Below are 13,903 nucleotides of genomic sequence, written 5' to 3'. Positions count from 1 at the left end.
ATGCCAGAAGAGTGTCCATGTGGGATCCTTTGACTGCCTGACTGGTGGGGAGAGAGTGTAAGGACAGCCAGATGGGCTGAGGGAGGGCCCCATCCTGCTGCCCTGGGTCCACAGCTGGGACTCCCCACCCCAGGACTTTGCCAGCCTTGCAGCCTGACCCATTTGCTATAAAAACAATAACCAGGACATTTGGAGCATTTGCTGAGCATCAGGTGCTAGCTATATACTATAACTCATGTAATCCTCACAACCACCCTAGGAGGTAGGTGCTATTATCATACCCATTTTATAGCAGAAGAAGCTAAGGCACAGAGAAGGCAAAGTTCTTGCCCAAAGTCACACAGCTGGTCAATGGTGAGGCCAGAATTCACACACAGCCCTTGTCCTTAGCTTCCTCCTGCCTATCACAGTTCTTGCAGGGCACATGCACGCATGCACACACAGCCAGCCTCCCTCTTCAGGCTTCTGGAGTGGACAGGTCATATCCATCTCCGTCTGGCACAGCATCGATGCTTGCCAAAGGCTGTGACCTCTGATTATTTATCAACCTCCAAGAGCTATCACTGTCAATGGGGACAGAGAGCAGACAAAAAAATTCACCCCAGAGTAGGGTGCAGGGGGCAAAAAGTAGGGCTGTTTCCTTGCCTGCTGGGACACTTGGCCTGGGCCTCCGTTTTCACCCCTGTCGGGCTCCCAGGAGGGGCAGCAGAAAGGGACTGGTCCCTGCCTTGGAGACCAAGGCAGCATAGCAAATCACTACCTGAGGGCCTCTGTCTGTCAGGACCTATGGACAGAACCCTGCACGGAAGCAAGAGGTCAGCCCCACCCTCCAGACCATCAGCAGCTACCACTTCAGAGATGAGCTTAGACGACTTCCTCTTCAAGAACCTGAGGCTGCTTTTCCCCTTTATTCCCAAATTATCTGACACCTTAAAGCAATCAGAATCAAGTTGGAAGGTCTCAGGAGCCTGGAGTAATTGAATCTATTAAATAGACACTTTAAGTTCTGTCCTAAGGGAGCAAAATCTGGAGTCAGAGTGAGGTGCAGAAATAAGACAGCTCTCCGTGTCTCTTCCTGCCGAGGCTGTGTGTGCACATGGGATATGGGGGAGCCAGTGGGGCTGTGTGCAATGTATGCGTGTGTGCGTGAGTGTGTGTGTGTGTGTGTGTGTGTAAGGTGTCCCTGCAGTCAGAATGGGTCTGCACAGGAACATGTGTTAGTTGGTATGTTGATGTGTGTGCATGGGGAGGATCTAAGCGGGTGCTTCTGTGAGTTCTACGGCGATGTGTGAGTGTCCACACTCAACTCAGAACTGGTGGTGGGTTTTGCTGCTTAGATGACTTCCCTGGTTGACATTTTAAGCCTAGGCCCTTGGCTTCTACCAAAAAGCCACTTCAGAAAGCAATGTGAAGAATACTGTACTAAGCTGTGATTAAAATACAGCTGTGCTGTACACGGACCCTTGAAGAAGTACCTAAGCTTTCTAAATTTAGCCCAGGAACAAGGTTATCTCTACTGAAACATAGCAAACCCACACGGCCTCCTCACCACCTGTCCAGTTCCTCAAGGATGAGGTATTTGCTGTGAATTTAAATTCTCCTCGTTGCATCTTAGGCATTTTCAAACATAGGCATGGTTTGTGAGTGGAGTGAAAGAATGCATGGGAACAGAAACAACCTGAAGGAGACCCTCACATCTGCCATCCCAGCTGGAGAGGACCCCAGTGCAAGCTCCCCTCAGCAAGGCTCGTTCATCCAAGGAAGAAGGTTAGCATTTTGGCACCTTGCTACTTCCATGTGGAGTCTTAAATTTTCTATTTCTAATTTAACTTTTATTGAGTGTAGGCCACCTCTCATCAATTTTGGAAGCAAAAGGATATAAATAATAAAAGAATATCTATTCAGATTGGGTACCAGGTCCCAAGGCGTCCTGCCTCGTAGCTTGGCGTCGTACCCTCGCATTCTGAGGAAGGCAATGCAATCAACCAAACAGCAGCTCAACCCGACTGGGCTCAAGGGTCCATGCAGCACTTTGGCAGGCGTCAGGCTCAACCCTGCTCTCAGGGAGCTTTCAGTTTGGCAGGAGAGACAGAAAGCACCAAGTTTCTGGAGTCACAATCCAGGTGTACAAAGTGTTGGGAGCAGCCAATGGTACTGAAGGAAGGGGAGTCAGGTTAGGACAAGCGTTTCCTGAGAATAAGAAAGGATGACAGTTGAATTGGACCTTGAAGGATGAGGAGGGTTTGTTTTTTTTTTTGGCCGCACTGCAAGGCATGCGGGATCTTAGTTCCCTGACCAGGGATCGAACCCACACCCCCCCTACAGTGGAAGCACAGAGTCTTAACCACTGAACTGCCAGGGAAGTCCTGAGGAGGGTTTTGATAGACAGATAAGAAAGGAAGTGGGGGGGAAGTTTAACAGTTCCTGAGATTCTATGGCTGGCCAGGCGTGGTCCTGGGCTCTTTTACCAAAGGGCATTCTAGACAAAGAGGATGACATGAACAAAGGGAGCGGATGTGAGAGTCTATGACCAATGCAAGTGCAAACCTAGGTACAAATCACCGAATGTGGTGGCATATTGGTGAGTGGTTCAGTGTGGCACAAGGGTCAGGTCACATGGTCCCCTGAGCACCCAGCTGGAGGGCTTGGATTTTATCCTGCAGCCAGTGGGGAACCACTAAAGGGTTTTAAGCCAAGGGTAACCTGTCCAGATGTACCTTTTAGAAAGAGAGAATTGGGAGCAAAATGGAGGATAAAGGGAGACAAGACCAGAGGTACTGAAAACTGTTAGATGGTGAATGGGAAAGTCCAAGGCAGAGATGAAACCCCCTACACCAGAGCCCAGTGCCTTGCAAAGCTGTTGGGCAGATGTCATGGCAAAATGGTGGCTCATGCATTCACAGCCAGAGAGTGCCCTCTGAAATTCCCCTTCAAACTGCAGAATATACAAAGACCACTGCCCCATTACACATGATTAAAGTGAGATAAATAGGCTTACTGATGTCTGTGGAAAAATGTAGGGTAACCACTAGCAGAATTAAAAACAATATGTTGGGCTTCCCTGGTGGCACAGTGGTTGAGAATCTGCCTGCCAATGCAGGGGACACGGGTTCGAGCCCTGGTCTGGGAAGATCCCACATGCCGCGGAGCAGCTAGGCCCGTGAGCCACAACTACTGAGCCTGCGCGTCTGGAGCCTATGCTCCGCAACAAGAGAGGCTGCAATAGTGAGAGGCCCGCGCACCGCGATGAAGAGTGGCCCCCGCTCTCCGCAAATGGAGAAAGCCCTCGCACAGAAACGAAGACCCAACACAGCCAAAAATAAATAAATAAATAAATAAATAATTTTTTAAAAAACCAATATGTCTATTTTGTCTCACTGCCTAAGAGAATAGCAAATAAAAATCTCCACAACAACAACAAAAGTGACCCTAGTCTAGGGACTTCCCTGGCAGTCCAGTGGTTGAGACTCCGTGCTGCCAGTGCAGGGGATGCAGGTTCGATCCCTGGTCGGGGAACTAGGATCTCACACGCCACAGCACGCAGCCAGAAAAAAAAAAGGAAAAAAGAAAAAAAATGATCGTAGTCTAAAGGAAACGTAAGACTCAGAAAGCATAAAACAAAGTAATAGGAAGAAAACCAAATGTAATGGTGATGAAGTCAGTGTAAATGGAGAGCCTATGAGATTGGATCAGATGTGACCATCATTTGTGGAGACCATACTCTATGCTGGGCACCCTCTACATGTTTCATGAAAGCAATATGGGCAATAAGGTGATGAAATGGAACTTCAGTGAGGCTCCGAGGCAATAGGTATCACGTTCCAGAGTGAGGTGGGACACCACCAAATGTGACATGGAGAAGAGGCCGTACCATTAGCTGGCACATTTCTGGTACATACAAAATATAGGAGGCTGAGAAAAGGGTTGTTGGAGGTTGAAAAGCAGTTTTAGAGAAAGCCACCAGGGTCCAGTGAGCCCTGAGTGGGAGGGGTGGAGGGGTATGGCTTTCACCTCCAATCCGGAGAGAGGGCTTGAGGAGAGCTCAGTATGTGGCCACAGTAGTCTTGGGACCACAGTGCTGGGGCATCTGAGTCACGCCTGTCCTGATGGCTGAGAAGGTGCTGCTGCTTCAGGGTCAGCCTGTGCTCTCAGGTTTGTGGGGTGATGGATACAGGAGTATCTCCTGTGGACCAGTGTGGGCCCCAGCATGAAGAACAGATGTGACTGTCTTAGATCCCAGCCCAGAGGGCCCCCTTGTCAGGGGGAGGTCACAGTGTGGGAGGGGATGAGTTCAGCTTTCCCAGGGCCTGAGAATGGGTCCATAGGATGAGCCATGGTGAAAAAGCATCACCCGCATCAAGGGAGCTTCGCTTGGGGAGACATCCCAGTGATGGAATGTTCCTAAGAACCCACAAAACACCCCAACGATAGCAACAGCCCAGAGAGTGTGACACCAGCTCATCAGCATATCAGTCAGGGAAGAATTTTCCTGCCCCTCTCCTCTCCTCTCCTGCTTTGTACCTTCACCTTGGACCCTGGAGAGGGTCAGAACTGCAGGATGGACCTTCTCCCACAAGCAGCTGGCCTGCAGTAGACTGGGACGGGCAAGAGAAGCTGGTGTAACTCTGAAGTTTAAAGTTTGTTCTTTTATCACAATAGACAGAACATATTAATTACTGACAGGACAACCTTTGGTTACCTGGAAACAGCCAGAAGTCATGGGACTTACCCTCACTTTCATCTAGGTTTAGAAGGAAAAAACAGCCTCAAAGAATAAAATTAAAGAGACCACAGGACACAAAAATAAGGTTGACTTTATGATTCCATCTCATGAGTCATGCCTATTCAACCCAACAGCTACACATGGCTTCTCTCATCTAATCCTCACAACAACACTATGAGGTAGGTACTGTTACTATCCCCATTTTGCAGATGAAGAAACAGGAGGTTACATAACCTGCTCAAAGTCCCACAGGAAATAAGTGAAAGAGTTCAAATCAAACTCAGGCAGCTGAGAGTTCTAGAGCCCACAGCGTAATGGCTATCCTCTAGAGAAAACCCAACGATGATGGTCTTAGACCTTCAACTCATTAATTCCTGTCCTAGAAATCTAGCCAAGGGAAACATGCACTGGAGTCAAAAGTTTATGTACAGAGATAGGTAAAATGAGTCCATAGTCAGTTTCTAAAAGGGACTATCACTTAAGAAGAATAAGTACCAGCTTTATTTCTAATGGGAGAAATTGGCAGGAGCTGGGGTTTACAAAGCGTCTATCAGTTGGGACTTGGTTAAGTAAATAATTCTACGTTCACAGGATGGACCACTGAGCATCCTTTACGAGGAATTTAATGACAGAGGAACAGGTTTATGAGATACAATACTGTAGGAAAGTCTAATGTCCTATAAAGAAGCTCCATACACTGGCACATGCACAAATGGTCTCAGGAAAAGTTGCCCAGGGTGAGAAAGACGCAGTCCAGTCCATCAGTGAGGCCACCCTAGGACCACATCCTCCTTTTCAGGTGGTCCCTCCTTCCAGGTGCTGGCTTCCTCTTAACTCCAGCTTTCGGCTCCTTAGACCTCCTGGGGACCCCTCCACAGCACAGACAACGCCCCGCCACCATGGCCGGGGGGAGACAGACAGTAGACAAACACTCAGTGCACAAGGGGTTTGGTAAATTAATAAATAATATTTTAAAAGCTGTGCAATTGAAATATCCTTAGTCACCTCATGTAGTATGACATATTACCGAGGTGGCACCCAGGTGGCCACACTCCAATGCACGCAGGCATTAAAAACGTCGGCAATTTTGAGCCGGGAAATTTATCAATATCTTGGAGGGGGATGGGGAAGTGCGGGAAGTATACTTAATACCTGCTCTTTGCCCAGTTTACCAGCTCCACTTTGAGGATCTGCTGAGCTTCTTCTGCTCAGAGGACCCAGACCGGGGTGGGGTGTGGCTGGGAGACCTGGAGCTGAAGCACAGCATCCCTGCCTGCTTCCCCACAGGGCATCTAAGACCAGCTTTCCAAGGAGCAGGCGCTGAGGTTATAAATAGGAAAAGGTTTCTGAGGAGAAGTGCCCAGGCCCCTGTCCTCAGCCTGCAGGAAGGGTTTGTTTTACCAGCGTTATTGGATTTGCAGATAAGCAACAATGAATTAAGCTGATCAGGAAGGGAGGGAGGGAGTTCTCATTTGTTCATAATGCAAGATTTATCTAGCAGAGCCCTCTCCTTTGTCAAACAGAGAGCCACTGCCTTTATATCCTCCAGCAAAGAACATTTTATTTTGTAACCTTTCAGAAAAGCCTATGAGTTTTCGGTTTTGACCAGTTTTTTTTCCCCCTCATCTAAGAAAACCACGGTTATTTAAAATGTGAAATACATCTTAAACAACCCTACTCTGAATTTGCAAACCCATCTCTCTAGCAAGAGGAATCAGACCCTGAAATGCAATTTAAACTATTTCCAAAGTTTATTACCCCTAACACATCATCTTTTCGCTCCGTGGCCCTTCCCTTTTGCTGCTAATGGTTCATAAATATAAGATTCTAATCAGATTCTAAAGCCACCAGCCATTCTAAGGTCACTGAAGAAGCGATGTCCTCTAAGGTAGAGCTAGGGGATTAGATTGGATTTTCTCATCTCTGAAATGGGGAGAAAAGTCGCTAAGACCTACAGAGGCAGCAGGTATAGATGAAAGAACACCAGACCCAGATTCCAGTCCTGGCTTTGTTGCTGATATGCTATATGACCTTGAGTGAGTACGTGGCCTCTCTGTGCCTCATGAAATTCAGGGGGTGGGATGTTCTCGAAGGCTACCTTCCAGCACTACATTTCTCTGATATTTTAACTCTTTACAGCAGGGCTGTTAGGAGACAAAGGAAGGTGATTAGAGTCTGCTCAACTCTGAAATAAGGATGAAAGTCTTGCATTTTATAGAAGAAACACACAGCAGTGAAAACACACTAGACTTAGAACTGAATTCTTGTCCTCTCTGTGCTGCTAACTCATTGGGTGGCCAGGGAACCACTTGCCTGGGCTCGCCTCAGTTTCCTCATCTATTAAGTGGGGACAATGCATATCTTGCCTACTGCATAGGGTGTGTGAGGCTGAACGCAGAGAAGGAACGTGAACCTGTGATCGCTGTGTCGAAAGTCCAAAGCACCACGGGGATGTGACAACATGTAGTAATTAGAGCTTCCACTTATTGAGCCCTGGTGTGGAGCCAGCATTGTGCTGAGCGGTACCTGTATTATCTCACTGATTGCTCACAGCAACCCTGAGGAGCTATTATACGAAAGGAAGCATAAGCGCTGTGGGTGGTCACAACAGCAAGGATTTACTCGCCTTGGCCAAAGCCTGTGCTTCAGGGCCTGGGCCCATCTCAGAGGAGGATGAGAACAGGCGGTCCCAGCGGCTGCTGCCCTACCTGGGCTCTGGGGGCGAGGAGAGGGCCCCTTCGCCTCAGCACCTCTGAGCTCTGGGCAGCCCCTTCTAGACTTCCTCAGGTGAGACAGTGCCCAGGGCTGGTGGGGCTGGGTGGGGCGGTACCCACCTCTGCCTTTCTCCAACTCCAGGCTGCTTCGGACCTCTTTCTGCATCTCTCTCCCTGATTCCTGGTCCTCATCACAGCCCACCCTCTCTCACGTTTCCTCTGCAGGCACCACCCTCCCTGCTGCCGCAGATCCTGCCCCTTCCTGATCCCACCACCCTGAGGCTGGCATGGGGCAGGTGGCAGGAGTGAAGGGCTCTGCTCAGTGGGATGAGGCCCTGGATTTTGGCTGGAACCTCTTAGGTCATTTGGCCCTGTCCGGGCCCTCACACTCGTCAAGACTTCTGCGGTCTCCCTGGAGGTGGGCAGGCTGGGCTGGCCCTCAGAATGGACTTCAAAGGTCTCCCCTCCCCATCAGGCGGGGCCCTGGGAGGTGCTGTGTGTCCCTCTAGCTCATGTCACCCTCAGCTCTGCCCCAGCCTCCTAAACATCTGCTCCAAAATTCCCCACGTCCCTCTGCTAGGTCCCAGCTCCCCATACTCACACCTCAGCCCATCTGGCTTTCAGGATTGATTAGAACCCATTTCTCTGGCTCAACCCAACCTATTTTTTACTTTGCCTCATCCCACCTATTGGCTCTGATACACTGTCCCTGGACCCCGACCAGGGCAGGTGACCAGACACTTGCTAATACTGTTGGCCAATGTCCTCACTTGATCCAAACATGCCTTTAGTGTCTTGGATGTTGGGAGACCTAAATTCCAGGTCTGACTAAGTCCCTGGCCTCCTACATGACCATCGACAAATCTCTTCCCAGTTCTCTTGGCCTTGGTGTACCCATCTATAAGATGATGGGGTTGGATTAGATAGTGTCTAAGGCCTCCAATATCACTAGAGTTCCAGTATCCAGGGCCCCATCTGACAATTTACATTAAAAGGACGCACATTTCCCACCTCCCACTCCAGAGGCCCTGGGAGAGCTGAGTAGGGAACACTCAGACTAGGCCCACCTTGCTCTCATACCCCTAAGCGAAAGTGTGGTGAGCAGAGACCATCCCTCACCCAGCCATACACCCAGAAGACACATGGGAGATGCAGAACACACCCTGGCAACGGGTCTGAATTCCTTCCTTCCCCAGGAAAAAGAGTAGAGGTGATAAGCACACATGAACAACCCAATGGAAAAGTAAATAGACAAGTCCTAGAAAAACTCCAAATGGTCACAAATATGTGGAAAAACTGGTACCTTGATATTTCCTCCCCCCACCACCCCATAGCCAATCCATCACCAGGTCCTGCTTATATTAAACCCTAAATATCTCTTCAGCTGGTCCCCTTCTTCAATCTTCTCACCATTTCCAATGCCACCACCCTCGTCCATACTACTTCATCTGTGGGATCACCTGTGTGCTTCAGGTGTCCACTCTGGAGCCAGACCTGCTGGCTTCAAGTAAGCTCTGCCACAAACTCCCTGCGCACCTGGAGACTTAAGAGTTAATATACAGAAACCACTTCAAACAGCGCCTGACACATCGTAAGGAGATGTATGAACTGCTGTTACATAAAGAGCTGCACCCGCTTTCCCTCCGGCTCCCCATATTCTCACATGGCAGTGAGAGTGATCTTTTCATAATGCAAATCTACCATTACACCTGCTGCTTTAAAGCCTTCACTGACTTCCCTTGCTCACAGACCAAAAAAAATTTTAAGTATCCACGAAACCAACCAAATTTCCATTCTCCAGCCATACTGGTCTGCTTTCAGACAAGTCAGGCTCATGTTCTCCTAACCTCAGCACAGGCTGTCTCCTTGGTCTGGAATTTACCTCCCACCCTCACCCCTTCCAGTCCCAGGCCCCACTGCTGAGCCCCAGGGTGGCGGTTCAGTGGGGATGGAGCCAAACAAACTATCCCAATTTTTTAAAAGTTCCTGAGGGTGACATTGATGCACACTCATTAGTCTACTGTATTAGGAAGCGGAGTCATAATTTATATTATTGCAAAAGGCACACTGTACTGGGATCCTGAGAAAACTTAAGTGGATCAGTGAGAAAACCTCTAGAATCAGAAAGCTCAATAAAGTCACCAGATAAAAAGAGAAAAAGAAAATAGTCAATAACACTTCTATTATTATTATAAAATAATCATCGTTTACAGATTGAAAAAAAAATCTCATTTACAATGGCAAGATCATGTGTGAAATGTTTTAAAATAATATTAGTGAAACTTATTTGTGATCCACATGAAGAAAATTATAAAATATCATTGAGATTTATAAAAAGAACTTGAATGGAGATTCCTAATATATTCCTACATGATAAGAAGACTATTTTAAAGATAGTAATTTTTCCTAAATTAGACTTCACTTAGTTCAAAGAAAAATTTGAAGGGGATTCTGAAACTTGATAATGTACAGGGATTTCTTAAGGATCCCTTAGGTGATGACCTGAGGACAGGAGGGCATAGGCCAAGATGGTTTGTGGACCAGGGTTCTATGACAAGAAAGGCAAAGTGTTCGCTTTGCCTTGCAGACTAGTGTCAATCAGCAGTGTTCCTAAAAATAGATAATCAACAAGGACCTACGGTACAGCACAGGGAACTCTACTCAGTACTCTGTAATAAGCTATACGGGAAGAGAATCTGAAAAAGAATAGATATATGTATATGTATAACTGAATCACTTTGCTGTACATCTGAAATTAACACAACATTGTAAATCAACTATACTCCCACATTAAAAAAAAAAAAAAGAGTGTTCCTAAATTTTGTCTCACAAAGCAGTTGGGTTACTGATATAATTAGGTGTCCATTCTGTACCTCAGGTGAGTGTTTTTAGGGGTAAATGGGCTAATAAGAGGTGAGGTGTTGTCTTTGAGGTAACAACTTGGGGAGAGTGGGCAGTGAGAGGCAAACTGTTGCACCAAAGCAAAAAGACCTACGGGTGGAGACAGACTCTGCGGGAAGCTTGCGCCCTTGCCAGGGAGGCGGGAAGGCTGCAGGGCTGGTGGTGCACCTCAGAGCACGCGTGGGCCAGGCCTGCTCCCCGGGCTCCCCACCCCACATAGGCAGCTGCCCAGAGGCTCCCAGTTTCAGGCAAACTCACAGTCACTGAGTGACCACCAGCACCAACGACACCCATCCCGAGGGAGCACGCCTACCACTGTGCAGGCATCCTGCCCTGCCTCCCGGGATGGCAGGTTAGGGCGCAGTGGCAAGGGAGGGCGTGGTCAGGGAGTTGGGGCCACCACTTCCTTCTCCTGTTTCACCCAATCAGTGGGCCTCTTTTCCATTTTCAGAACCACGAGTTAAGAGTACCCAATTCGGGGCTTCCCTGGTGGTGCAGTGGTTAAGAATCCGCCTGCCAATGCAGGGGACACGGGTTCGAGCCCTCGTCTGGGAAGATCCCACATGCCGCGGAGCAATTAAGCCCGTGCGCCACAACAACTGAGCCTGCACTCTGGAGCCCACGAGACACAACTACTGAGCCCACGTGCCACAACTACTGAAGCCCGCGCGCCTAGAGCCTGTGCTCCGCAACAAGAGAAGCCACCGCAATGAGAAGCCCGCGCACCGCAACGAAGAGTAGCCCCCAATGGCCACAACTAGAGGAAGCCCGCACGCAGCAACGAAGACCCAACGCAGCCAAAAATAAATACATTAAATAAAATAAATTTAAAAAAAAAGAGTACCCAATACAATTGACCTGTATCGATGCCCAAGATTAGGGCAGCCTGGGATAAACTATTTCCCTGCCTTTGATTCCTCTAGATAACCCAGGTAAAAATTATCTGGAGGAAAAGAAAACTAAGAAAAGCAAAGAAAATTCTGATAATGATGGCTAATGAGAGGAGGACTAGTCCCACTAGATGTTAAAATATAAAGCGACAACAACTAAAACGGTGTGTTGATGGATATGAATCTCACGTGAAACTTCAATGGACAAAAATAAGCAACCCAGAAATACACCCCATTCTCTATAAGAACTTAATTTAAGTATTACAAAAAAGTACTAAATAAGAAAATGGGGGCTTCCCTGGTGGCACAGTGGTTAAGAATCTGCCTGCCAATGCAGGGGACACGGGTTCGAGCCCTGGTCTGGGAAGATCCCACATGCCGTGGAGCGACTAAGCCCGTGAGCCACAACTACTGAGCCTGCGCGTCTGGAGCCTGTGCTCCGCAACGGGAGGGGCCGCAACAGTGAGAGGCCCGCGCACCGTGATGAAGAGTGGCCCCCGCTCGCCACAGCTGGAGAAAGCCCTCGCACAGAAACGAAGACCCAACACAGCCATAAATAAATAAATAAATAAATTTATTTAAAAAAAAATAAAAAGAAAATGGGAATGCAAAATTGTGATGACAACAGTGTAAAATGAAGCATGCATATGGCTATCTGGAAGGGGAGAGGGGAACGTTCCAGAACCTTGAGATTTGAGCTGATTTTCAGTGGAAGTAATTGGGATTACTATAGTAGGCAGTTTATGTACAGAAAGAGCAAAGAAAAGATTGAACAGTTCAGCAAAGCAGCAAGCATGCTGGCGTCTGAATTCTAGTCACAACTTCTCCCTGCTGAGTGATCTTGGGCTAGGTCTTCCCCTTTCAGGCCTCAGTCCAACAATTCAAAGATAAAGGATTAACACAGATGACCTCTACTGGCCCATCCAGCTCAGCCATCCTTCTGGGATTTGACAATCGGGAAATCATCCCCCATTTCTGGTTTCTACAGCAGTACTTGATGGAAAAACAGAAAGACACTTGGACCTTTCCTGCCCTGAATCACCGAGTGACAGTGTAAGCCAGCTCTGTTCATCTCAGCATTGAGGTTTCCTCTGCACCTGGCCCTGTTAGTCCCTGAGACCCAGAGATGAGTAAGACTTGGTGCCGGCCTGTGAGGATCACAGGGCAGTGGAGGACGTGGGTGGACACAAACAGCAAACGATAGTCCCAAGCAGAGTGAAGTCAGCCAGCGATGGTCTGGACCAGTGGGGTCCAGCGCTGTGAGGGCACAGGGGAGAGCAGTGGAGTCTGGCTGAGGGTCAGGCAGGGCTTTGCAGTAGAGGCACCACTCGAGGCTGGATGAAGATTTAATGAAGAGGGGGTGAGGGAGACACGGGAGACAGGAGAGCGTTGGGGTGGGTGGAGTGGAATACGGAATCAGTGGGGAGGTTATTCAGGGCCAGGCTCCGAATGGTTTGGTGTTTGGTCTTGAATCTCTTAGCAACAACAGGAAATTGGGGAAATGCATGGTCCCGCCTTGTGAGGGAGAAGATCACAGGCAGCCCTTGGAACAGGGTCTGGGGTGAAGCGAGAGGGAAGCAGAGATACAGATGAGTGGGCTCTTCAACAGCCCAGACCAGAGGGGCTTGGCCTGTGGATGAGAAGGGGACCCGGGTGAGTGGCACGGCTGAGGTGAGGCCACAGGGCCCGGGGCAGGGTGCACAGCCTTAGGAAAAGCACAGCCTTTGGAGACAGCTTCTGAGGCCAGGCTGCCTTGAGATTTTATGTTTTAGGTTGTTTTTTTTTTGCTAATAATCCTGGCTCTGCCATTTATGAGTCGTGGGACCTTGGTCTCTTCATTTAACCACTCTGGCCTCAGTCTTCTCACATGCAAACAATCAGAACTATTTCTTAGGGATTTCAAGAGATTAAATGATCTAATAAATAAAAGCCTTTGGGGACTTCCCTGGTGGCGCAGTGGTTAAGAATCCGCCTGCCGATGCAGGGGACACGGGTTCGAGCCCTGGTCTGGGAAGATCCCACATGCCATGAAGCAACTAAGCCCGTGCGCCACAACTACTGAGCCTGCACTCTAGAGCCCATGAGTCACAACTACTGAAGCCCATGCTCCTACAGCCCGTGCTCCACAACAAGAGAAGCCACCACAATGAGAAGCCTGCACACCGCAATGAAGAGTAGCCCCCGCTCACCGCAACTAGAGAAAGCCCGCACACGGCAATGAAGACACAATGCGGCCAAAAATAAATAAATAAATAATTTTTTTAAAAAATAAATAAAAGCCTTTGGAATAGTGCCTGACATAGTAAGTGCTCCATAAGAGGTGATGATGACGATGAAGATGACGATGATGGAGGAATAGCTGGAGGTGGGACAGGGACCCCCCCTCAGGAAACACAGTGGGAGAAGAGGTTTGAGAGGGGGTTTGGATATGTGAGTTCCAGTTCGGATATGCTAGGTTTGCATGTCTAGAGGACACATTCCAGGTAAGCGAGGAGCATATACAGAGCTTAGCGAGAGGATGAGCCAGGAGGTGAGATTCAGGGAGTCTGGAGGGAGGAGGCTGAGGCTGGGGGAGAAAAGGTGGAGAGACTGCCTCAGGGGAAGATGCAGAGAGGAAAGGTGGGCTGACAGCAGAGGGCGAGTTTGTCGGGGTGGAAACGAACAGAATATAAACT

This window comes from Balaenoptera ricei, chromosome 8 (genome assembly GCF_028023285.1).
Source record: "Balaenoptera ricei isolate mBalRic1 chromosome 8, mBalRic1.hap2, whole genome shotgun sequence".
Classification (NCBI taxonomy): Eukaryota; Metazoa; Chordata; class Mammalia; order Artiodactyla; family Balaenopteridae; genus Balaenoptera; species Balaenoptera ricei.
The sequence above is the reverse complement of the archived record's forward strand: the minus strand, read 5'-3'. Positions refer to the sequence as shown.